This window comes from Poecilia mexicana, unplaced genomic scaffold (genome assembly GCF_051168715.1).
Source record: "Poecilia mexicana isolate PSO_F unplaced genomic scaffold, ASM5116871v1 scaffold_6, whole genome shotgun sequence".
Lineage (NCBI taxonomy): Eukaryota > Metazoa > Chordata > Actinopteri > Cyprinodontiformes > Poeciliidae > Poecilia > Poecilia mexicana.
In genome coordinates this window covers 14,754,400-14,781,827 of record NW_028263375.1, presented here as the reverse complement: position 1 = coordinate 14,781,827, position 27,428 = coordinate 14,754,400, and the positions used below count along the sequence as shown (strand labels likewise).

General features: G+C 36.5%; 1 long non-coding RNA gene across 2 annotated transcripts in view; it reads right to left on the bottom strand.

Annotated features, from left to right (window-relative positions):
* LOC106924873 (uncharacterized) overlaps positions 1 to 19,757 on the bottom strand; it is a 37,811-nt gene extending 18,054 nt beyond the window's left edge. The window contains exons 1-4 of one of the 2 annotated variants that reach the window (XR_001419718.2): positions 18,677 to 19,757; positions 18,550 to 18,601; positions 16,311 to 16,425; positions 14,884 to 15,607 (exon numbers count right to left, since the gene is read on the bottom strand). This is a non-coding gene — a long non-coding RNA (uncharacterized LOC106924873). Of the gene's footprint in view, positions 1 to 14,883; positions 15,608 to 16,310; positions 16,426 to 18,549; positions 18,602 to 18,676 lie in introns of those variants that run through there. The other variant, XR_015763049.1, reaches the window with a different exon arrangement.
* Positions 19,758 to 27,428: the final 7,671 nt, after the last annotated feature.

The window sequence follows — 27,428 nt, the reverse complement described above, 5'->3', positions numbered from 1 at the left end:
GCATCTTTGTAGTGTTATTTAGCTATATTTAATAATTTGTTTGCTTGTCTTAGGGGTGATTTAAAATTAGAATAGAGTAAACTGAAAGACAAATGTTTTGGTTTTCTTTGAAGTTCCTCAAATTATTTCTGGATTGATTAATTATTATTGGAAAATGTATTGCCATATTCAGTTGTTTATTGCTATTAGTTTTGTTCATTCATTCGTTTGCAGATTGTTTATTCTTGTTCTTTGTGCACTTGGCTGTAATTCTCTTGCAATATCTCAGTCTTTTCCCGCTTGGTTTGTACTTTCTTTGGGCGTAGTCCAGCTTTGTTTGTGTTAGTTATTAATCTTTCCTTAATCTCCCTGCTCGCTCTGTTCCACAGCTGTTCCTAATTCCCTGATTACCTCACCTGGATTCAATGTCATGCTCTGCTCTTCCGTCAAGAGTGGAGATATGAAAAGATCACTAGCTTTCATTGTTCTTTACTGGTTCATCTGCTAAATACAGCTCATCTTGGTCCAGATTTTTTTTTTTTGTTGTTTTATTATCTTCAGTTATTTTCTCTGGATTGTGGACCTTCTACTTTCTTTTAGTAAGTTGCATTTTGTTTTATTAAACTTTTTTTTGCTCCACTTCTGATGCCCTTTGTCTGCATATGGATCATCCACAACCAACCATATTTTGTGACTGATAACTGAGTAAGTACCACTTTACTGCTCATTTTTAGTACACAGAATATCTGTTGAAGTTGACTTATCTGTTTATGAACAGATTCCTTTTGCCAACAAATAGCAGTTAATATCACAAGTTAGATATATTAAAGTCATATATGCCGATGTATCATTAATGTAACTTTCGGAAATTGAGTTTCTGAAAGAGAAGCGTCAAATTGTTTTATTATTTATCTGTGTAACACAAACAGATTATAACCTCTCTTCAAAATCTTGGTGTACCGCAATTTAAAGTGTAAACTTTCAGTGTTGTCACGGTTGACTTGCTGCCAAGAAATCAATTTACAAGGAACAAGAAGGAAGTGTAAAACTGATTACTTTGGGAGCAACGGTGATAGGAGTTTATCCTGTAATAGGTGAGTTGCCGGTTCGATCCCTCACTCTTTCTCTTTCGTTTTGTCCAGACACTTTACTCGGCTTGATGGTCAGACAGTCCAGTGGTGCCAGTGCATGGCAGCCTTACCTCTTTCAGAATGTCTCAGGGCAGCTGTGGCTACAATCCAATAGTTTGCCACCATCTGGTCACCCCTGGCTACAATCTGTTTGTTTCTTATCTTAATAAAAATACTAATAAAAGAACTTTTGAATATGTTGTAAGCTAAATTGACCAATTCATGAATATGCAGCAAACATTATTGCTGCATATAAAATCTAAAGGCGACATGAAAGCATACTCAAGTGCTGTCATTTAATCCTGATTGTGTTCTAATAGCTTCATGTACTTAACATTTCCTGTCCATATATTCCACTATACATCTGTTTCTTTTGGTAGTTAAATGTTCTAGCAAATTATGAAGATAAATACTTTGTAAGTCCTTAAATTAGATTTACAATACATTTTAAAAAATATTCCCAAAGGCTGTAATTTACACACTGTTTACATTTATTGTAGTTATAACAGCAGCAAAATCCCAATATCAGAAATATGATATCATCTTATACAGTAGACACTGACAACATGACACACAATTACTGTAAATCATCAGCTGTCAAAGGGTTTAAAAATTATTCTATAGTGTAAAATAATCTATGAATAGGCAAATGGGAGGCACCATTTCACACACAAAAGTTCAGAAAATAATTTTCCAATATAATGAATTTCATTTCCCCCCTGGAACAATTATTAATTACAAGAAGTAAGGCATCCTAAATGTTTTTTTGTTGTTTTTTTTTAACTTGGAAAAACAAACATTGTAAAGTAAAATGTGTATACAATCAAAATTTCTATTTACTGGACCTGCTTTATATAGCAAATCTACAGTGACTGTAAATATTTGTCAAGACATTTAACCAAAAATGTAAAAATAAGTTTAATACATGCCATCAGATGTCTTTGGGTCAAATCAAAGAGGGAATGGAAAACAATCTCCTTCCTAGTTCAGGTTGGAGGACTTGCTGGACAGAACAGTCACAAGAGCAATCAGTAATCAAGATCAACACCAGTCCGAACCAATTTACACAGCCTTAGTAGACCTGACATGCTCCGCTGCTCACCCCTCACTCTTTCTCCCTGCATTGCTTTTTAGTGTCTTTTTTTTCTGTCCTCCTTTCTCTCTCTGCCTTTTTTTTTTATATGTAATCTCTTTTGGCCGGGTTTTTCCATGAAGCGCAAAGTCATTAAGTGAGAGGCGACTTTGCAGTGATGGTTCAGCCTGAGAGAACACCGTCTCTCACCGAGGCTGCACACGGATTAGCTTATTACAGGTCAAACACTTTCCCTCGCAGCAAAAGCAGAGAACAAATCTAAAGGGCAGTCAGGTAAAGTTCTCAATAAGACAATAATTCTACAAGTGTAAATTCAAGATGAAGTGAACCAGGTGAAAACACAAAAGCTTTGTAAAACTTACCAGGAATGGTTTATTAATTGCATATGAGAGACCAACAAGCGACAACAGCTGACGCCTGAAGTTCAGTGTTGTGTGCCTGTCTCGGTGTGTGGAGAGCGGCTCATTAAACCCACTGGACACATGGTGGCCTGGCCAACACTCTGAATTCTCTTTTGCTTTCAATCCACAAATTTCTAAAAATCCCCCGCCAGCCCCTCAGCTCTTGATTGGTTGATGCATGTGAAATTTTAAAAGTATTTTGCAAAATGATGTTCTACCACTCTGCTCCAAAGGGTAGTTTTAATACTGAGATGGAGCAGCAGGGAGAAACACCACATCACTTTGCTTTTTCTGCGTGTTTGTGTGGTGGAGTGTCTTAGGAGTTTTTCAATGCAGCGAAAGAGAAAGTCCCCATGTCCTGTGCAGCACACAGTTGGAGGCGTCTGAAGCCTCTAAAGACAACATGCTACTAGTATGGAGTTTGTTCACACTAACAAATCCACTACGGATTAAAATTGTTACCCACCTTCTTCGTCCAGTTATCCAGTTGGTGGTGAGTATATGTACACTTCTGATCTCCATTAGAAACACACAGAAACTGCCATTAGTTTAAGTAGAACACAATGTAAAAGCAAAAATATTCCAACCCACCAGGACTGCAAATTAAACTAAATGTAAACAAGCGTCCCAAATATTCATCCAGCAGTTATTCCTACATGCAGTGAAATAAAGTTCAAACAAACTTTTAAAGATCTGTTACTTGCCTGGACAGGCTAATCTTTGACAGAGAAAATCTGTCTCGTCTCACATCTTCTGGAGTTATCATCAAGAATGATGTGAATATTTATGAGCCGAGAAGAATGAGACACAGTCACATCTAAAATATGAATTTCCTAATCAGAGCTAATAAATATTTGACTTGTGCGGGCTATTGTGCAGATTAATAGATATTCTGGAATAAATTCTTAATGTGAAACAGCCTATACAGGACAGTGCCCCTTTTGGGTTCGAGCCATTTTTGTCACTTAGTCTTGACAATGTCATTTCGGAGTTTCCCTATTTCTGTCCAATAAGGTGTGGGGGGGAGGGAACAGGATGTCACTTTCTACCCTATAAAATCCACAATTTTAATTACATTTTACCACAAACATGTTTGAGATTTTTACTGTGGAGTATTTTTTTAATTTAGATTTATTCATACAAATTTCTTCCTACTGTGATCATGTCTATCCCTTATTTTTCTTCTCTCATTTATGATGGCCTAGTACTCTACTTTTGACAATACATTGTTCCTTCAATTTTGTCAAGACTTTAACATCTTACTGCCCTCTGCTCAAGAGAAAAAAGGAAACAAGAGATCATCCATTTTTCACCTGTGTGTATTGGATTTGGATGTTAAAGCCTTTAAGCCTTTCTAACAGCCACTCATAAAATAGTGGATGAAATGAACCTTTCAAGACATAATTGGTTCCACTTGGCTCTTGACTTAAGCATTTTGAATTGTTTTCATTTGCAGTGCATTGTTCCCAAATAGTCAGTAGCTTCTCAACATCTGAGTTATGTGTTTGCCATTGCAATATGTAATCACATGCCCCTTTTTTATTTTTATTTTATGAAGCTAATACACTCAATCATATTAGAAAAAACACTCTTTTAAGCAGTTTTAAAAAACACACACACACAGAAAATATAATGCATAATGAATGCCATGCATTCAGAGATGTATGACATTCATCCATCTCCAAATGTCTGAATGTCATACATTCAGCTCCAAAGTTCAGAAGCACTCATCGTTAATATGTTTCCAAAGGTAGACAATAGGATGTACGTATAACAAGTTAAGGATTTTTTTTCAGCTTATTCCAGTAATTGGGACAAATTAGGGACATGAAGCCGGATTAAGAACTGACCACAGCAGGTTTAGACCTTTGGGGTAACTGTGGTGCTGAACTTGCCAGAGCATAACTTCAGCACCACCAGCTGCTGGAAATGTTGAGTTATGAGAAAAGCTAAGAGGGACTTACCTATGATTGTTTTATAAATAAACAAACACCAGTGCAATTGAGCATTGCTTAAATGCCAGGTAGAACACAAAGCTCAAACAGTTTATCATTGCAATGAGTTATCCATTCTATTTATAACAAATGTCTATTGTGTTTCTTTATATTTTTCCTTCCCTGTACAGTCTTTTCATTCATATTTTCATACTATCTGTCACATTGCTGCTTGTACACCTGAATTTCACCACCAAGGAAGTCTATTCTAATCTATGATGTGGTGAATATGAGCTCTGCATCCCAATCAATAGATGGTGTAGTTTATGAAATAGATTAGTAGGTGACTGTATGAATGCTCTGTTGCAAAGACTTCCATTTAATACAGTGGAAGATTGCCCAAATACTGAGACTAAACAGGCTTGAGATTAATCAGTGACAGAAATAAAATATTTTTTAAACTGAAAATCGACAGCAAAAACAAAATCAGGGAAAAGGAATTTGAATAAAAAATAAAAGAATTGAGCTGAGGATAAAACCAACAGAAAACAAGACTGTACATCAAAAGAGAGTCTGGCAGAAATTATTATTATTAGCATTATGTGATGTGAGTTAAGATGATGGCAGCTCAGGACATCATCGTAAATGACCAATAACGGAGTCAAACAGAAATCTAAAAAGAATAATTCAAACTTTACAAACTGAACAGGAGGGACATGAGCCATGGAAAAGCCCCTGAAAATAAAACAAGAAATAACACCAACTAAACAAACAGAAGAAAAGCAAACAAAGGACTCAATCTCAGCTGCAATACACAAAAGAACAGACTCCAAACTAAAGATAAGCCTCAAAGCATTCACCAACAAAAGCCAGGCAATAATGATAAGAACAATCAAGACCATGTCAGGGGACAAGAACATGGTGCACAGGACAAAGCAGGGACCAAAAGTAAACTCAGTTTTAAGTTCAACATGTGTGTGCAATTAAAATCATGGAAGATCCACAAGAGGTCATTCCAAAAATGATCAGGTTTTTTAATATTCTTATTGCATATTCAACAACTTAATTTGACATTGTCACTTGTCAAAGCAAATTATACTTTTTTTTCTATTTATTAATGAACTGGATGATCATGAGTTATGGTAAGTAATGCTTTTGTAAATTAAGCATTACGTTTTGGTTTTTACCGTGACTGTAAAGTGTTAAAGTCTGTTCCTCTGAACAAATTTCATTCAACATCTTTTTATGAACAGAAAGTTGGGAAGTCTGACGAGCGGAGAAACTAGGAAAATGTAGTCAGTAGCGTGAAGGGGGAAGAGAAAGGTACTCGATCTTTTTAGGTCTAACAATAGAAACCTGGAGTCGGAGCCAGAGTGGAGTCAATTTGAATTCCCTCAGACTGCCTATAAACAGGACCGCATGCTGCTAGTGATAAACTCATGGTATTTATTCATGTACCTCATCCCCATCCACTGTAGCTGTCCGTATGTCGGCATCCAGCCAATTGAACGAAACTGTATTTAAAAAAAAAAAAAAAAAAAAAAAAAAGCACTCAGACAGATAAAGTAACTCTATTAGTATGTATAAGCAGCTTTCTTAATGGTGTGTGTGATTGGGTGTCATTGTGTATGTTTTCATTTTCACTACCTTTTAGCAGAACCCAAACAGGAAAAAACACTCAGCTAAAAATGGAGCACACCTGTGCACTATTTTGTGAACACTTAAGTAGGGGTGTGTTAAATGGTGCACCCCAGATTGCCAAATTACACCGGACAAGGAACGATATGAAGGGACTTCCCTCTCCTTTCCTCTCATTATCATTACAGATACATAACCATAGCTGCTGTACTTTTAAGAAAAGATCAGAATCCTGACTGCTGAATGTAAATGACATTTACTGCTGAGCTTGTGATATGTCTTTTGCATGGCAATCAGTGGCAAGAGGCAAAACTGATCATTTGTCTGTGCATTTCAAGGTGAGGTTAGTCCACTGTGAATGACATATGCTTCAAGTTTAAAAAGAGTTAGATGCCTGTACAAAAGAAGGAGCAGAATGTGAGGTAAAATTAGATAAAAGTGCCTGCGTGACACCTTAAGCTCTGACACAGTAGAGTGAAGTCAGCCTTCAGTCATGGATCAAGGCTATGCAAAGAAGCCCCACTGCGTATGAAAGGTGCATGGAGCTGAGCGGGAGAGTAAATCAGTTCAACAGAAAAGTACACTCATCGACTGACTTTTATTTGTTTGTTTGGAGAATAGTGCATTACTTATTTTTAGAAAAGTATGAAATATTTATATTCAACTGGAAAAAGGATTTTGTTGTATTCATTTTTTTTTCTACTTATAAAGGGATAAAGAATAAAAAAATTTTTAGGGCATACAATTAGGTGTCACTCAAAAGCCCAAAAGTATAAAAAATTGCCTTTGACCCAAGGTGGAAAACTTAGAAATCAGTGAGATGTATGTTTATTTCCCTTCGGTTGAGGAGTCAAAGCAGAACTTGGACCAATAAGTCAGATTTGGACTGTCATGCTGTATCATGTCTTGAAAAGTGTTCTAGCATTTCTAAAACTGCATTAAAGTGAATTCAAATTTAAAGAAATGAAACATTTCTGCCACAGATATAAAAATGGATCATGTTGAATGTTTCCCTTCCATGCAGAGCATCTTGCTAAATTATTGGCACGTATTAGCTTATTCATGTTTTGTCATTTTAAAACCATTTTTTTTAAGTCTAACTGAGCCACAAATCACACTTCTTGCAGTCTTTATATGAAACATTTGACTGCTATTTATAATTTGTCTTCCACTAAACCATAATGCATTACTACATGTTGATCAGCAACAAATAAATCCAGAAAAAATAAAATAAAATAAACGTGGAAGTTTGAAATTATGTTGCAAAATATGAGACGTTAAGTTTATATTTAAACACTTTTCGGTAAGTTACCTGTATTGTAAAATTCTGCTTCAAATAAATAAATTGATGTTTACTGGATTGATTATCATTTTTAAGTCAATATTTAATTTATGGATGGTAGTTTATAAAAGTGAACCTACAAAACTGCAGTAATATATGCAATAAAGTCAAAAATGTGGGTGCACCAAACTAATAATACAAGTTAGGCAGATCAGTGAAAACAGTGCAAAACATTAGCCTACATCACTGACTGGGGGAAAAGTTATTCCATATGAAAAATTATAGGTACATAATTCATGTATACCTTCATGTTGAGTCTCCTGTAGCTAAACAGGAGAATGAAAAGAATTCCCTGGCATGGCAGAAAATTCCCTGGCATGTCCACTGAAAGACTTTGACTTTCATGGAATCTTGAACACTTGAAAATAAAGACAAACGGGACAGCTTCTGTCAAAGAAAAATGATAGATAACTGTCATTCAAGCATTGCACTATAACAATTCACTGCTCAGTAAGTATACCATGTAACCTCAACCTCTAACAGAGGTGTTTATCTCAAATAGTAAAGCTGCAGAAAGCTTTACTATTGTTGCATTTCTACCTTAAAACAGCTTCAATATTCAGAAAAAGTTCAGGTTGCAACACAAAGAAAGTTAAACTTCAGGTAAATCCTTGTTAAATTCAAAGTGTGAGACACTGTAGGAGGGTTACTTCAGTTCAATGCTGTCTCTCAACTCTGTTTGTCTCCCACTTTCTGTCTGCTTCATCTGACAACACAATCATCCAGCAACATGCAACTCTTGGCTTGATGCTTAGTGCACTTCTATCACACATCACCTACTCCTGTACCAAATGCACAGGAAGAAAATGATAACGGCAGCAAGACGCACACACAAGCCTTAGGGGAAAAAAATCACTGACTAGTCTAAAAGCTACACACATTTAGAAATACATATTTCTGTGAGACAAAACTTATTGGTTATCTAATAGCATTTGAAAATGTGTGGGAAGTGAGGTTTTCAGAACGATGCATAACAGCAGGAAATAATGAGAGTTGATCAAATAGTGAGGTCATGCATCTGAAAACAAAATGGCTTTTTTTTTTTTAAATTCAAGGACAAACATTGCATTTGATTTATTCTGCTTCTCAGAAAACTGAAAAGCTGAACAATTTCTGTAGCTAAACTGAAGTGAAAAGAAATTATGGCACAGAAATCTTCAGGTGTGATCTTCTCTTTATCTTTTGTCCTTCCAAGCTGTGATGTCATGATTTATTGCTGTTATCTCTCACTGGATTTCATTCCACCACCTAACAAAAAGGTCCAAGTAAAAACACCCATGCAGTCATAGAAGGTAGATTTTTGTGGGTAATAAGGTGAGGACATGTGATGTATGTGACTCATCACGACAGCAGTTTGAGAGATTTATGAAGTCAAAGCTGCCGCTGTGCAGCTGAAAATTGTAAACTATTCCTGTAGCTTTACTTAGCACAGCTGAGCAGTGTCGAGGTAGCAGCTTTTATCTTCTTCTAGAATCTAATGTAGACACACATGTGGGCGTCTGCACAGTCACATACATAAAGCCAGATTCCCTCAAGCAAAGCAAGGTATGCTATCCAGATTCCCCATACTTTTCTGAGATCAAACTGCTCCTCTCTCAAAGAGGAGACAGTTCCCCCTACCCTGCCCTCGACTCAGCAAGGAGGAGAGAGGAGGTGGGAGTTAGGAGAGCTGAGGTAACGGCAAAAAGAAATGAAAGAAAGGTGGGGAAGAAACTGAGCAAATGCAAAAATAATACACATAAATACATATGGCCGTATGAGACTTTCTAAACACTCCATTGCAAAATAACGAAAGGCAAACTAATCCACAATCAACGCAAGAGCAGTCCGAGGCTGTTTTCAATTCAAACAGCCCATTTTAAATAGAAAAAAATGACAATAGTGATGAAACCAAATTACACATAAAACATCAAGTAATTATTCACAGCTATAATTCAATTAAATTCAGTATCTTTATATATGTAGAGGGTGATCATTTGGGTAACATGCATATTTTGCTTTTTCTCTCTCTATCTCTCTTTGGGTTTAGTTAAGTTTGTGTTTCATGTTTATTTAGTTTTTGAGTCATTTTTGAATTTATTCATGTTTAGTTGTGAAGCTGAAGCTCTTACCCGAGCCAGAAATGACCACTCACTAATGGCACAGGTGTTTTCCATTAGCTGCAGTGTGACGGAAGGAAAACCGGAAATAGGAAGTGGACCAGGGATCGAGATTCCAGCAAGAAATTAATGCCTGTTTGTTTCTTTTCCTCTCCACTTGTACTAAGACAAAAGATAAAATAGTAAAATTTATACTTATGTGCAACACAATAGTCTCTGAGTCAAAATTGTTATGCAAATCCATCATGCAAGCTGCCTTTGTAAATATACAGCCATTCAGTACTTAAAATTAACATCTTATAATCCTTTTGACAATGCCTTTTTATAATGCATTATCATTTAGCCAAAGGTTCCTTCAGAATGACTGACAGTTCCTGTGCCAATCTGATGGTGCTATGACGGCTAAAGAATTCCTAAAAAAAGGTCAGCGAGAAACTAAATCTTCACATCAAAACAGACAACAAAATCAACATTTTAAGCTGAACATTCCTACTTCCTTGACTAAGAATGGCTTTTTGTTTGCTTTTTCCTCTAAGACGATTAGTACTAAGATGTGAAAATACCCTCAGATTAGGGTGCATTCAGTTGTACTAAAGCAACATTTATCACTTCCTTAACCACCTATTACAGTTGCTGTAATCCCTCCAGCATGTAACCATCATCTACACATAGACTCCTTTCTATAAAATGTACACATGCTTAATTCACAAATATGGAAAAGTCATTAAACAACAGAAGAGAAACATAATCTGCAGAACTACCTTTTCAAAGGTCACTCAAAATGGCTTTGTAGGATGAAAGTATTTGCTAAAGCAGACTCTCGCTCATGCAAGCACTGGTCCAGTGATGTCAATAATTATATAAATATATATATATATATATATATATATATATATATATATATATATATATATATATATATATATTTTTTTTTTTTTTTGTCATTTCGAAATTGAGAGATTTGAAATGTCTTAAAATGTAAATATTAACTGGATTGTGTCAAACTTAAATGTAAATGTTGTATTCTTTAATAAAGTGATTACACGCAAAACCAGGGAATAAACAATACATGCTGAATTTAACTGTAAGGATCAGATTGTATAATAAATTGTAAGATATATGACGCTCTTAATAACTCACTAGAAAGAATTTGTATTGCTTTGACACTGTTGCCTTTAAATATCTGAAAAGCGCTGAGAATGAGCTTTCAAATTACGTAGACCTTCTCCTGGTTTTGTTGGTCATTTCAAAGACTGACAGATATCAGAAAAAGATTGAAATAGATCTCAAGATGCCATAAAACTGATCCAAAAGCACTGCTTAATTCCTGAAAGCCGACATAAATTTAAGAGACGTAGGAAATTAAATAAAAGGTTTAAAAGGAACAACTGCTTTATTACTTTTCATATCTCCCACATGCTGTATATTAAAAGTCTTATGAGACTGAAAATTGCAGGAAATTAAGTTCACTTCTAACAGTTCAGAGAATGCAAAGTATTAGAAAACAACAATCAACTTTTGTGGATGATTTATTCTTCCTCTTTGCTTCAGTATAACAAAATTGGAGAAAAGTTTGAAATGTGATCTCAGGAACACAAGAAAACTAGAAGAGAAGGTTGAACTTGGTTCAACTTGAAATTTTGAGAGACTGAAGTAGAGATATTTTGAAGAAATCTTGAAACTGTTTTGTTGTGTCCAAGCATATCTGGTATGTGTAGGGATAGCCTCTTTGCTAACTGATGCCAAGTTCACACAGCAAGGTTTTTATACCGATTATTGTTTCTTCCAACAATTTTAAGGATGCCCTGATTGCTGGCATGGTTCTGAAGATAATCTCAAGAAATGTTCCTGCTGTGTGTCGATGTTAAGAGTGATCTGATTAGCACAGAAAGATGCTGATCAATCAATGCTCGCCATGCTGGCTATTCCAACTCTGCAATTGCCACTGAAGCATGTGTCTGAGTGAGATGGTTTTATACCAGTGATATAGACATCAACCACGCAGTGCTGTTGTAATGGAAAAATTTGATTGCAGCAGCCACCGTTCAATGCATGAAAGTCAGCACTAACACAGTTTTAGGCCGAATATTGTACACAAAAATGTAAAAAATTGCACAGAAATATATTGATCGCACCCTTAAGGACCGATTTAGACAGTTTACCTGCATAAAAAGTTGATTTGGGGCTTAGTTACTCTTTGATGCAATTTAAGGCTCTAAATCTGACACAATCAATTTAATAACTTAATGGCCTTCAGACACCCTGGTTTCCATGCATCCTCGCAGTTTTAATTGTTTTTACTCTGGCATACTTGGATGTGAACAGGATATAGTGCACCACTAATTGATCTGGTTATGTTCTCAGAGAACATTAAATGCTGCAGTGTAGTCATCTGAAACATAATTGTCTTTTGGGACAATAGAAACTTGTCAAATGAAATTTATAAGAATCAACACAGCCACCTACACTTCAGAAACATCTGCGGTACACATAGATTTCAACCAGTTAACCTCACCAACCAAACAGCTGTTTGCCTGAATGTCAATGGCACTTCAGACGGACAAAAATCCGTAATTTAATGTTTGCCAGCTCTTAGTTTTTACAGTCTAATAAAAGTGTCATATTTTGTGTTGAATCCAGAGAAACAAGCCTTTTGTGCCGTCCAGACAGTTCTCTGAAAAAAAAAAGTATTCCAAAATCAGGTTACTTTTGAGTAGCTATAATTAGTGAACGTGAACATAATTTTGTGCAGTTTTAACTTCATAACCACTACAAAAAATGAAACAAGAAACATTAAAGAAAACCTTCAAGCATTGCCAGTAATCAGTTTTATTACAATAACCTAAAAAGTTAATTCTATACTTACCTCATAATAAGTGCTAGTATGAATAAAAAGAAGATGACGGGAAGAAAAAAGCGTAAATTGACTTCTTAGCATCATCAATACTTTAAGCTACTATGTTTCGACTTATACTCTGTTTATGTAAATGCTGATATGAGTATCTGTCACTTTATTTAATATCGTATGATTAATTGATGCCGTCCCACATTCGGATAACTCATCTCCATGACTTCCTGGCAAACGTTGTTAGGGGACTGACAGATTTGCAAATATGAACATGATGGGGTTTTTTATTAGTGTTTTTTATTTTTTTATGGATGATGATTTTAGCTGTTTTGGAAAGGGAGATTAAGTATTCAGATGAGTCATGAGATTATTAATGTTGTATAAATGCACACATACAAACACACGCACACACACTAGAAATTATGTTCCACTTAAAAATTGTGAATCTCCTTCAGGAAAGGGAGTGTTTTATTAAAATGTATTAGCATTTGTTAATGCATTTAACAAAGTATATAATAAGCTGCCACCGTCTTGATATCCCTTAAATCTCTTCACATTTTGTCACACTACAGCTATCGACATCAGTGTATTTTATTGGGATCTTATGTGACAAAACAAAGTTAAAGTAAAATATGAATTGATTTTACATTTTTCTCATAAGATCTTAAAACTGTAGCTCGCATTTCTGTTTCACCACTCAAGTCAATATTTAGTTGCATTTTGCTGCGATTAAAGCTCCAACTGTTTTAGGGTATGTTACCCTTTTGTAGCTGTAGTAACTGAAAGTTTTGGCTCAAGTTAAGTCAGATTGGAAGCAACCTTAAGCTGCAATTTTCAAGGATTGCAACACATTTTCATTAGGGGTTAGGCCTAGACTTTAAATGTTCCTTTCTAACAAATGAGTTTTGATCTAACCATTGTAACTATGGTTGTGTATTTAGGATTGATTTTCTGCTGGACAGTGAAAGTCCTTCCCTGTCTAAAATAGGTTTTGTTGCTGGCTTGCCCTGTCTTTAGCTTAATCCATTTTTTCCAATCCACTATGCCTGAAAAAGGTCCTTAATTAAGAAAAGCATCCCCTTATTATGATACTGCCACTTGTATGTTCCACAATGGGAGCAGCATGTTCAGCGTGATGGGCAGTGCTAGTTTTCCCCAGCACATGTCTGGTGGTCAAAGGTTATCAAAAGTATAATTTTGTTGTAATCTGTGAAGAGCACATTGTTCCACATTTGCAATGTCTCCTGCATGACTTGTGCATACATACTTAGGTCTGTTTGTGCGTCTTGAGCACATGCAATTACCTGTGAGCTTCGATGCCCGGTGGCAGTGTCATCATGACGGTTAGAGGATATTAGCCCCAGCAGGAGCGGCAGATATCTCAGCACTGCCATAGGGCTGTCTAATAGTGCAGAAAATAAAGGCTGGTGAAACTCATTAAGGCTCGTTTACAATGTTTTGCTACTAAGTGCTCTAATTTAGGCATGAGACTGACTTTGGATCTGCTACTTTAGTTTGTATGCTGGTGTAAAAAATGGTTCATGTCACAGCGTAGCTTTAATCAATATATTTGTCTAACTGTAGTGAGAATGTCCAGTTGTAAAATCATAAATCACATGTATCACCTGGAAAATGTATGCCCAAAAACAAGTGAAACAGAATTTGAGATTACAGTCTACACACGCTGGTGAAGATTCAAGGTTCTTGGGACTTTAAAAAGAAAAAGAAAAAAAGACATGTAGACATGTCTTTTTATTTATTTATTTTTTAAATTCAACTTTTAATCTGTCTGGGTACACGCATTAAATCTGCTTGGGGTAACTTGAGAGACAGTTGAAACCATATATTTACATACATGGAATAGAAAGATGCCTGCAATTGTTTTCTCACCTTCTGAAGTTAAATCACACCAAACCAAGTCTGGTTCATCGAAGCATGAGCAAGAAGACTGCAGCTCCACAAGTCCCTTCCTGATATCTTGGCTGATTTCTTTAGAATTTTCAATTGTGTTGAGCAAAAAAAACTCTTTGATCCAGATGTGGGCTTAAAATGCATTCATAAGTGTGTCTCCAAATTAACTCTTATCCTATCAGTGGATCAGAGCTGTGACATCATCATCTGGGTTTTCCTTCATTGTTTAGAGAAACATAAATCATTTGTATGTACATTTCTGAATTTGAAGAAAATTGCAAGAAAATCTCTAAAAATCATTCTCACTAGGTTTTCAGACATTCAACAAATATAAATAAGTTCAATCATTTTAACTGATTTAAAACAAGAGAAGTTTCAGAAGTTGAGAAAAATGCATGTGTCTTTTTGTTAGGTGTATGTAAACTTTGGTTTTCAATTCTTCCTGGGAAAAAAAATCACAAAGACTTTTTAGTGTTTATCTGTATTGACATCTTACCATAAGACAATGTTTCAAATACTAGTCTTTAATGGAAATGCATTGCTGCATATGAATCATCATATCATCCATTCACATTGGCTCACCAGGTGCACCGGAGTATCTGGCTTGTTTAACTTAATAAGTGAAGAGGCAATCCTGGGGCTGTGGCTTAAAATTGTGTCTCCAGGTCTTGATGTCGCAGTTCACACACTCCTTTGATTCGGCTTGCAGATGTATTTATACACACACACACAGACCATCTCAACAGAAATGAAAAAAAAAAAAAACTTATGTCACCAGGCTTATGCATACTTTCATGAACAAAAGCATTCTGAGATATATGTAGTTTGTCATCTCTGAGATTACGTGAGCGGGAAATGATTTATTACCCACAGTGTTTCTCTTGGAGAAGCAATTTGCATCTTTGTGAACATGCAGGCTGCAAATGATTCCAGGGGTTAATTTAAAATGTATGTAAGAAGATCTTTGTCTGCGTTTGATTCTAGTTGTTTTTTTTTTTGTTTTGTTTTTTTTGTTTTTTTTTTAATGGTGTTGTGCATGTAAATTGTTTAATGCCTGTTTGCGCGTAACACTTGATTTGTTCTGCTTGTTTTTGTTCCTCAAGCAATGCATAAGGCCTCTGCCAGCAAAATAATTCTCAAACAAAGCTCTTCGCGAGTTGCTGTGAAGGACATCAGAGTTTCAGAAAATAGGCTTTCCACAAACACCAGAGACACTTCATGATCATCCATTTCTGAGGTGGGGAAAAAGAAGGCCTGTTAGAGTTGTACCTGGTGCAAAGCACATACATGGAGACAGACAAAAATAAACTTTTGCCCTGAGGAAACATCAGTCCTGCACAAGATTGCTCCAAAGTATTCAGACTATTGAGCCCAACTTGGAATTAACTTTTACTACATTCTGTGTATCTACAGAGTTGGTTGGACAAAGAAAAGCAAATTTTGATGCCAATAATTACAAGCACACACTCAAGCACATATGTGCTCACAATCTGCATTATATAATCTGATGGAAACAAAGAGAAAAAGTAAAAATAAATGAGAATGAAAAAAGGGAAGGACTTAAGTCCAGAGTGAGAAATAGACTTTTATAGTTTTTATTACTTTTGTTATCATCATTATTCCAGTCTGTTTGAAACAGCCCCGAGGGAATGCAGTCTGAGACAAATTTCCTCCCCTTTCCCTCTATGCTTCAACCTTACATTTTAACTTGAACTTAATTGTGTTCCTGGAAGAGTGTGAGTGCAGGCAAACTCACAAACCAGCTTTTTGTATGTCTGCATTGCAAATGGGATTTTTGTATGTCTGCATGTGTGTTTTGTGAAATTTCAGTGGGGATTTGAGTATTATCCATAACACTGCAGGGCAATTTGAGTCCTCGAAGGGCACTCTGTGTTGTGAAAGAGCGGAAACACTTTGCCTTTGCCAAGCTCTCACCTGGACAGCTCTTCAAAGCTCTCTTCTCATAGCTGCAATCCTGGAGCGACTGGCACGGGCAGAAATAGCAGCTTGATGGCCAGACATGTGCAGCCAGCTCCAACCAAGACATCTGCTAAAAAGGAAAAAAAAAAAGTGGGGGTGGTACTTTAATAGCAAAGCAGAAAAATTTATCCAATGTCACTTTCTGCTCAGGAGTAAAGATTGGCTGAGTTAAATGTCTATTTCAAGATCATTTTAATCATTTTGTTGTAGCTGGAGTTGTCGCTCATTAAGCATTTGCTCACTGCTAGTCTATGAGTCCTCACTGTGACTGGCAATGTGAAGATGATGAGTGGAAGACCAAAAAAAAAAATCATAATAAAGGGAGGCACAGGCAGAGGAAGCACTTCAACTAAAAGCTTTGTAATTAGAAACAGTGATAATTAGTCAAATGGGAGATTAATGGGCAGGGATAAAATGATTTCTGAACTATTTAAATGAAACGGGCAAAAGTGTATATGAAAATCTCACCCTTGATGATGCTGGCCAGAAGATGCACTAAAAATACAAATGGGGACGTTAAGCAGCACGCCGAATTTCAAGGACAAATGAGAGGACCAATGTGTTCAATTACTTCAAAGTTGGGCTGGACAATATGGCTGAAAAACATATCACAATGTAAGAGTTTCATATCAGTCAATAGATAATTATTTATTGGGTTTTGATTTAAATATATTAAATATGGCATTCTTGTAATTCTCCACATACTATTGACTACATTATGGATTAGCACTGATGCTAATTTTTTGCATCACAACACTGGGTTTCAACCGACGAGCACACTTTGGCAGGCCCCGTTTAAATTTACTTGTTATTAATTTGGTGTTAATAGATGAGTGTTTTGTTGTTGTTTTTTTTTTCTGGTAATGAAATGCCAAGAAGTATAAATCAGATTTTTAAATTTGTGTGTTGAATGTCTGTTTTATAATTGTCACTTTTCTGCAAAATTCACCAACTGCACAATTCTTAAGTAGTGTAAGATAAGTAGTATTTCAAAAGAGCAGAAGAAATCTTACTTTTTCTGAACAATAACAATATTTGCTCTTAATCTGTTGCTAAGAGATGAGCGCGATTTCTGGTAACCAAGTGCCACAAAGTAAATATCAAATCTTTGCTGTGGCAAAATCTATCAACCGTAAATTTCTTCTCTGAGCAGATAAGCAGTATTTCAAAAGAGTGTATGTTTTATGAACAATAATTACTTTAGTGTTAAGAAATGAGCGTTTTCTTCTTGTAATGAAATGCCACGAAGTATAAATAAGATTTGTATTGAATGTCTGTTTTATAATATATTTACCATCAATGACAAAAACAAAAAGAAACATTTTGTTTTCTGCAAAATTCACCAACTGCACAATTCTTAAGTAGTATAAAATAAGTAGTATTTCAAAAGAGCAGAAGAAATCTTATGTTTTTTTGAACAATAACAATATTTGTTTTTAATCGGTTGCTAAGAGATGAGCACATTTTCTGGTAACTAAGTGCATCTGATTTTTACTTTTGCAAAAGTAAAAATCAGAAGACAGTGCATTCACATTAGCAATAGCTTCTGCCCCCATTAGCAGTAGCCTTTTCCCTAAAATAAGCTTTTGAGCTATTTTTTAAAATTTATTAGCCATGTTTAGTACACTGAATGGAGGAAGTCAATGTAAGACAACATGCTAATTATACCCCACACATTAGAAGATTATAAGGATTTGCAAAAATTATTTACCCTTGTATTTTTATATAAACACATGGACATTGCAAAAGTGTAAACCTTTTTGTACAAAGAATGACAACAAAATATTTCCATTTATTTATATATATATATATATATATATATATATATATATATATATATATATACACTGCTCAAAAAAATAAAGGGAACACTCAAATAACACATCCAAGATCTGAATGAATGAAATATTCTCATTGAATACTTTGTTCTGTACAAAGTTGAATGTGGTGACAACAAAATCACACAAAAATCATCAATGGAAATCAAATTTATTAACCAATGGAGGCCTGGATTTGGAGCCACACACAAAATTAAAGTGAAATGTTCCCTTTATTTTATTTGAGCAGTATATATATATATATATATATATATATATATATATATATATATATATATATAATATAACGTGCACTTTTAAAATGCTTACAATTACAAATATCACAACAACAAAATACAACAAAATAAAAAACTTACAGGTCACGTGATAGTCTTGCCTGAAGCAGGAATCCATTTCTTCTTTTCTGCACTGGACAAGTATAACATTTTAATTTTATGGAGCACAGATGATTATTTCAGTAACATAAAATTTAGTAGTTCTTACTAGTAACTTTTAACTCGGTGACGTCACACGCTTCCAGGACTTTCGGCTTGCCACGTCGGAGAAGCTGGCGCACAAAAGTAGACGTATTTTTACTTTTGTTTTAATCAGTCCAAAGTGATTGTAGCTACTCAGCATTAGGAACAGGCGAGGGATTACAAAACCTCCAGTTTTATTGTAATAGTTCCTGCAGTGCAAGGCAATACTGGCGGAAAGGTGGCGTCGGTTTTTAGTATCACACGGGAAACTGCCATCATTACAAACTAGCTTGAATAGCGGACCAATCAGGTGAATTCGGGGGAAAACCGGACGTAATCAGGGGCGTTTCTGAAAGTGTGGCAGGACGGGAGGGGCCGAGACAGCGAGAGGAAAATACTGCAAGCAGCCCTGTGCAACAAGCGTGTAACAAAGCACCAAATATGTTAGTATTCCTTCCTGCCCTACTGTCAAGAAATATGTCAAAGAAAATATGTCCTTTGTCCTTAAAAAATTGTTTATTTTTTTACGATGTAGGTGGAGTAGGACCCAAATGCAGATCAGATTGAGGCAGCATGTGGCGAGGATTTAATGAAAAAGTAAAAAAAAAAAAAAAAACAAGCACACGGTGGGATGTAACAGGGAGCAAGAACCTGGTAAAGTAACAGGAAAAAACAGAAAGGAGTGAGAGGAGGAGAGATGTGATTTGAGACGGGAAAGTGAATGTTGGAAGAATGGTTGATTAGCTAATGGGTTGCAGGTGTGAGGGGAGAGAGCAGAAGGCAGACTAAGGAGAGAAAGAGGAAGAACAGGCAGAGGAGGTGAGAGTAAATAAACAGGGGACTGTCAAATCAAAACTCAAGACAAAAGAACTGAGGACTAAAAATTAACTAAAATAATTAGAAGAGACTGAACTAAAGTAGAATAGAATCAAGGCTGACCTGTTCAAATTTAGAACTAAGGTTGTCAAAATTGAGGTTGTCAATTTTGACAACTTTCCTGTTGTCAAAATTGACTTTATTGGCAATGTATTTACAGGGTAAGAGGAGAAGCATGTCGGTCAACAGTTTAAGATTTTTACTGGACAGTATTAAATTGCATAGGTAATGTTCGGTGTGATTTTACAAACAGTATAAAGTTATGTTAATCTGCATACAGGCTAAACAGATGAGTTGTAGTGTACCCTGTTGAGGAAAGAAACAAAGATGCAGAAATTAGACTCCAACAAGTGCAGCACACACAACTAAGGCTATGATGGAAACTTTATATCACAGTGCAGGTCTCAACTGAACTTATGAATTCAGGTGCAGGGAGTAAGCGTGGTCCAAGCAGCTCTCATTCACAGATGCAGAGAAGTCTGTTCAGTCTTGTAGAACTTTAATGTATTTATCATTTTCTATGAGCGTTCCCTTCAGAAAAGATCCTTTTAGCCTTTTGAGATCAAAGCTATCAACTGTTAATAGCCCCCTGTTAGTAGCTATAAACAATGTAATCACAATGCACCATCAGGCACAAATATTAGTTATATTTAGTTAATTTTTTTGTGAAAAAGTAAAATATGTTTTCATTTTTCATTGCATCTGGTAAGCAAAATAACTGCATCATTCAAATCTGCTAATTATCACACTCTCTGAGAATGAGTGGCTGTTTTTAAGAGAAATGTTCAACATAGAAAATATTTATGCATCAAAATTATGATTCAGTGGACTGTTCGGTTTTCAGTACATTACATTTTCTACCAAACGTAAAAATCTTAGTTTCTCCATCTTCCCATCCACAAATGTTTGATTTTAAATCCTTCTGCATTCACCATACCCAGGAGGTGGAAAATTAAAACATGTTTGCTTTTGCATCAGGCTTTACAAGGGCAACACATTCTCAGCTACAGCTATATAGCTCCCTCAAATCTAGAAACAAACATGATAATAATGCTTTTCTGGCTTGCTGCCCAATGTTAAAGTTTTTCTTTACATTAAATGGCACAAATTGTAGTGTGTGCCGAAAAATTCCACAGTATGCAAAACCTATGCTAAGAGCAAGTTTAATAATCACAGGAGAGCCACATACACTTAAGCACAGATTAAATGCATTGTTTTATGACTGACTGACTGACTGACTGGGAGTTAGTGCATCATTTGTTCAGGGCTCTCCTTCAGCTCATCCATGCACTCTTATTGTCAGAATGTTGCTGCAGATCGCCTCATATCATTAATCAATTATTCACCAGTAGGCCGTTAATGTTTAATGAGTGAGGCTGCTGCGGTCAATTACTAATGAATTGTGGGCGTGGTGAGAAAGCTCAGAGAAGAAACCAAAAAACTACTCTGAATGGGTACATGTATACCTAAGTGAAAAAGGTAAACGCATTGTAAACAGACATAGATGATTCATGCTTTCAAAAAATTTACATATTTCATGCTACATAGATGTACGGCACTTGATATATTTTGTTAAACCAATACACTTCCACATGATTCTGTATAAATATACCTATAAAGACAAATATGAAAACACAAATTCAAAGCATTCCAGTCAGTAAAATTGTTTGCAATTTCAAGCAATTATGTGCTGTAATTTTGTAATTACAATCTTTTTTTTTATTCATCAAATAAATTGATAAATTACAAAGACCATCTAATTTCTCATAAGTTGGCAGCAAACAAAGTTCAAGTGTAACACACCCCAGACAGAAGGTCGTTCACATGAGTCATTGACAAAGTGTTTAATTTGTGTGTGCATGTAAGAGAGAGTGTGTGTGTGCATACATTTGTGTCTGTGTGGGACTGGTGAGCAGATGAACAGTAGACAGGTCAGTGCTTGTCCTGTGAAGTGTGTGTGGCCTGCAGTCTGTTGGCCATGCCTCCGTAACCAAGATAATTAGAGAGCAGCCCCCTGTTAGGAGCTATAAACAGCTTAAACACAATGCACCATCTCAGACACAAATTGTATTACTTTGTCATCTAAACTACATTAAGGACATTTAATAGAAAAATTTGTATATTTCTTTCAGCTTTTAGTAGAGCAATGAAAGACTTCCTCAAAGTACTAAAGTTATAACATCTTTAGTTCACTGTCGTCATGTACTCAAATGCACATAAAGAAACAAAAATAACCTGCTGACACTTTGAAACGTTATTAATTATTTTATTTATTCCATTTTTATTATAGAAAATCCCTCAAATCAGATAAAAGCGCTAATATTGATTATATACGGTAATTGACTTATATAACCAATTATATTTGATTGCATTTATCAAATATAATTTATTCTATTATCCATTTCCGTTTCCAACTTGGCCCAATCAGTTTGGATGGACAGCTGCTGAGAGGGAAGTTTTCAATCCTTCCATCAGATTCTCAATCAGATTTGGGTCTTGACTTGACAGCGCCATTCTAACACATCAGTAGACTTTAAGCTACTTCATTGTAACTCTGGCTGTATCCCTAAGAGTTGGAATCCTGCTGAAAGTTGTACCCCAGTCTAAATTTTTTTGTTAATCTTTTGCTTCCATTACTGCCCTCTGTCTATAGCCCCATTAACTCATTTGACCTTTATTGTCTTTACTGAAGAAAAAGAAGAAAACATCTTAATGATGTCATCACCATGGAGATGGCGTTGTTTGACCAAATAACTTTCTTCTGTACATTTGCTGTGGCCCCCAACATGGTGGCTTGTGGAAAACTGGAAATGGAACTTTGACAAATATATGTCCAGTAACCTATTCTAAAGCATTGATGATCACATTCTCCAGAGTTTTTGGTTGTAGCACAATCAAGTGATTATGTTGCCTTCAGTTGTCATATGTCAAGTCAAGTTTATTTGTTTTGGTTTATCATATAAAATGCCAAGAAGATTGAAGTTTAAACAAATGGGAAACCAATTAAACAGTCTAACTACTTTTGTGAGGCATTGTATTTTTTCTTTGGTCTCTAAAATAACAGACAAATTTACTGTTTGTTTGTAAAATAACAATTACGTCTTATGTCGGTGAAGAACTGAGGCAAGGGAATGTGTTCCATGCTGTTTTTCAGCAAGATTACCCAGAAATCCTCTTGCCAGATTTTGTGACACTTGATGGAGCCATGGGACAGATAAAAAAGGAAGCTATTTAACTTTGGAGCTAGTCCAGATAACCTTCTTAAAAACTCTGAGAGAGGATATTGGCTTTGATGGAAGCCACAGCCTCAGAGTGCACTTTTAATTAGGCTTTTCACAAAACAGGGAGGTATTTGTTTATAAAGAAGAATCATGCAGGAGTAACATTATGAAACCCATTCCTTTGCTATATTTCACACTTTGGGTTTTCTATTATTTCTAATTTTCAACCACATTCTTCCTCATCAAATACTATTAACTATAGTATTAGATTAAGGCCTTTGAAAAAGGGCTTGAAAAAAGGCTTAGGAAAAGTATTTTTATTTAAATTATCACAATATGTGTTTGTCTCTGCTGTAACTAGGGTGTTTTTTTCTGTTTTGGGATTTTCTCTGTTTCAGCTGTTTGCCTAAACAACAGGAAATTAAGTCAAGACCGATAGGAAGAGAGAAAACCAACAACAACTGATTACATTGCTTGAGCCGTACTGACAATACAGACAATAGGTTTTAAACTCCAGTTCAAAATTTCACGCATACCTTTGGAATGACTGTTTTTCTTTTTGTAAGATTATCCGCCAATTAGATCATATTTGTTTGTGAAGTTGTGTAAGTTGTCTCTTTACAAAACTTTGAGAGAGATAATTGTGTGTCATGCAGGATTTTTCCTAAATCTTGTACGGCAAGTAGGTTGTGGAGTTGGTAGAAGTTTAAAAAGTACAGTTCATTTATTGATTAACTGAACCAAGCTTCAGCTGGGTTGTTGATGGCCAGATCCTTCAGGAGCCTTCCACATATAGTACATATTTCTAGCACAATTAAAACCATTAAAAGGCGTGAATTATCTGTTTACAACTGTGCTAATCTGCTCCTGTGAAAATGTCAGTTCTCCTGGATTGAAAACCAAATGAATACACCTTAATTTTCTCATAAAATATTAAAGGACTATTTATTTATCCCTTAACCCTATTAGATAAAATTATTTGTGTAATTCAGAAGTAGGTACTTGGATTTTGTTCATATTTCGGCCAAACTGCGGCACAATTTCTCAAATCTCACATCAAATGCCCACAAGAGAACTCCCAAAATACAAGCGATGCTTATTAGCTCCTTATTTGTGTTTCTATCTAAACAACATGTAACGTCACCAGCCAAGTTAAATGCTTGTTGCTAAGCCTATTGTCTGACAGATACTCGGCACACTTCTGAGCATTCTCACTCCTCTGTTGCAAGTCTTCATCCGTCGTAAGGCCAGGACAGGACAGAGGACCATGGGAAATGAAGCGTGGTTAATTCTATTAATGCGAGGACACAAACAATCTGTGGGGAATCAAAGACTGAGGAAGCTAAATCCCAGAGGACCTTCTTCCTGTTGTTTGGGCTGGAGCAGTTCACCGTTATGAAGCAGACTGTTAAATTCCTCCGCAAGCCCAAAAATATACACGCATAACAACTCACCAGTGGAAATAGTTTCATGTTATTAGGATGTCCGTATTTATCTCGCTGATTTCTTTCTTTCTTTGATTTTTCCTTCATTTCTTCCTTTCCTTCTTTCTTTCATCCTTTCTTTCCTTTTTTCTTTTTTTCTTTTCTTTTCTCTCTCAGTATTTCTATGGGGAAAGGCACAAAGCTCTCTCGCTGAGCGACCCTTATGGGACAAAGCTGGTTTTCTGGGCTTTTTGCATATATGCATGCCATGCAGACAATGAGGCCTTTATTAGAGCGGCCAGCATATCCGAGCTGGAACGGCAGGGACCAGGGATGAGCTCCTAGAAAGCTGTGATTGACAGTGGGAACAGTGAGAAGTGTGCATGTCTGTGTGTCCGATTCCCACATCCACTTTCTCATATGTGTGTGTGAGAGTGTGTCACAGAGGTGTGAAGTGGAAGCTCTTACCCGTCTACTCCTTCAGTGAAGTAATCAATATCTTTCCCCGCAGTGTTTCTCCATACCATATGGTGTCCTGCAGGACATACATTGAAAACATCGCAGTCAAAACTTCCTGCCACAAGACATCTGCATACATAGCAGACAAAACGACACGCCAGGGTCTTTGAATGTAATCAAAAAGGGACCCTAAGCAAGTCCTCACATGGTGTATGTCTAAGCACTTGAGTAACTTTTACAATACATAAATCAGGCCTCTAGTCTGAGTGTTGGTCTGTATGTAGGTGTGTGTGTGCGTGTGTGTGTGTGTGTGTGTGGGGGGGGGGGGGGTGTGTGTGCGTGTGTGTGCGTGTGTCTGCGTGCGTGCATGTGTGTGTGTGTTTGAAATTGTGATGTGCATTTGTGTTGAGTAGAGAGAGAGAGAGAGAGAGAGAGAGAGAGAGAGAGGATGCTCTTTGACTCAGTCATGCGTGAAGAGGATTTTCTGTTCAATAGCAGCTTCAAACTTGCATACTTGCATCCTAATGAATCTTTGAGCATAATCATACAAACTGAGCATAGATGTGCAGATGTGTGTTTGCGCATGTACACACATTTACGTGCTTTTGCATATAACACCCACAAAGATCACTTGAGCTTCTTGTTTTGGTTCTGATGTTAGCCAAAATGTGGATGGAGAGAAGGGAGCCCTTAACATTGCTTTGCAAAATTTGTCAAACCACTTAAGCCTTTTCACATTTTGATATGTTACAAACACAGACTTCTCTTTATGTTAATTAAATTTTATTCTTTTTGCACTTCTGATCGTGCCATAACTGTGGAGTGGAGGGAAACTGCTATGAGGTTTTTAACATTAAAAAAGTCTGGCATACTTTGATACACTTAAAATGCCACATAGTGTTTAGAGGCCACTTGACTGGGCCTATGGTAGTTGTAGAAGAGCTGCAGAGATCAAGAGGTCAGATGGAAAAATTGACAAAACAATTTTACAATTTGTGCTCATATATGGAAGAGTGGCAAGAAGAAAATCATTGTTGAAAGAAAGAAACAAGAAGTTATGTTTGCAGGATGCCACACTCCAAACAGGGAAGTGGCCACACGAGACCAAACCCTTTTGACTTCTTCCATACCACTATATACAGTTGAAAGCTAACACTGTACATCAACTGGAACCTGCAGCATGCAAATAAAACACAATAGTTATAGCGTCATGCTTTGGAGGTACTTTTCTTTATCAGGAATTCTGGCTGGACCTTACAATTCCAGTATGTAACTTAGACAGTATGTCTTTTACATTATCATATAGTATTTCCTAAAACTGTTACCATGTTATGACAGCATAACATGAAACAGTTAATCTGTGGAAAAAAAACAGATCTTATGTTCCATGTCAGATCTTATGTTCAGAATGGCTCAGAATGGATTGACTACTTTGGCCTTAATACAGTTGAGAGTCGGAGGCTAGATCTGGTTACTGGGGTTCACAGAGCCTCTCCATCTAGTTTGACTGAGTTTCATCTATTTTTCTAAGAAAGATGGGAAGACATTTTGGTCTCTGGAAGTGCAAACGCTTCCATTTATTATAAAGGTGGTTTGACAAATCCTTGACTTGTGGGGGATGAATACAAAAGGACACAACTGCTTTCTTTGATAAGCAAAAAATAATTAAAAGCCATGCATGTTCTTCCGCTTTAAAATGTATTCTACTTTGTATTGGAGATCTCTGAATGTGATCAGCTCTAAAGCTGGATATTCCTCTCATCTGAGGAGCACAGCTGTGGTCTTGAAATGTGCTCGACTTAGTTGGAGCATGGACAGCATGCTTAGTGCAGTTTTCCCACTTATTTTTCTACTGACCCCAAAGAGTGTAATAATGTGTTAAAACATTAATGGAGCTTTTGCTTCAAGCAAAAAAAAAAAATTGAATACGAATTTCTGGTCTGCTAGATGTGCTTTGAGTAGGATGCAAGGACGCAGAGATGCTGTTGGATTCAGCACCTCACACACGCATGTAAGATATTCACCTGCGGGAGCATCTGTCTGACAACCCCACACCCCTCTTCCCTTACCTCTTTTCGCACTACATCAGTCTTGGACCTTACTCACTAAGGCTTGAGTTGTTGTTCTGAGAAGTAAACATGTGCTATGGGACGTGAATGGCTAAGTTATCTTTTTATCCAATAAAAATGTCTTCTCGCTGGATCGATTGTTGTTGCTAGGAGACTGAAGCATCCTTTGGCAAGGGGCTACATCTCTCCACGTCTGTTGTTTCCCTCCCGTCTCTCTTTCTCTCTCATTTTTTTCTCTCTCTCTCTATCTCTCACTCACTTTCTCTATAGACCTCGTGCACGCGCGTCCTCTTACACGTGCGCTTGCACATACACGCGCACGTCCACGGAGCTGGCGCGCTGAGCAGTGGCGCCCATCCTCTCCCTCAGTGCGACTCCTCCGAGGGATCAGGAGTAGACTAAGTCAAACTTCCAGAGGCTTAAGATTTGTGCGCAACCCTCGAAAAGGATTGAAGTCCTCAAGGTAGGTCCAACAATTTTACACATTGCTCACTGGCGGGCTGTTGTGAAGCAGTATAAGATTACAGGTTAGGGGCGACAGAGTGCAGAGGAAAAATTGACAGTCCGAGAGCGTTCAAGTGCGCGTCAGCCATCCGTTTGGTGGGGAGCAATTGCTTTGAACTTTGCGCAGGATTTGAACACCCAGTTGTTCTGCACGCACGTACTTCTTATGCTTTTCGTTTAATCAGATACAGATAGCGATCTAGGGGTTGTGATAGAGAGGTGGG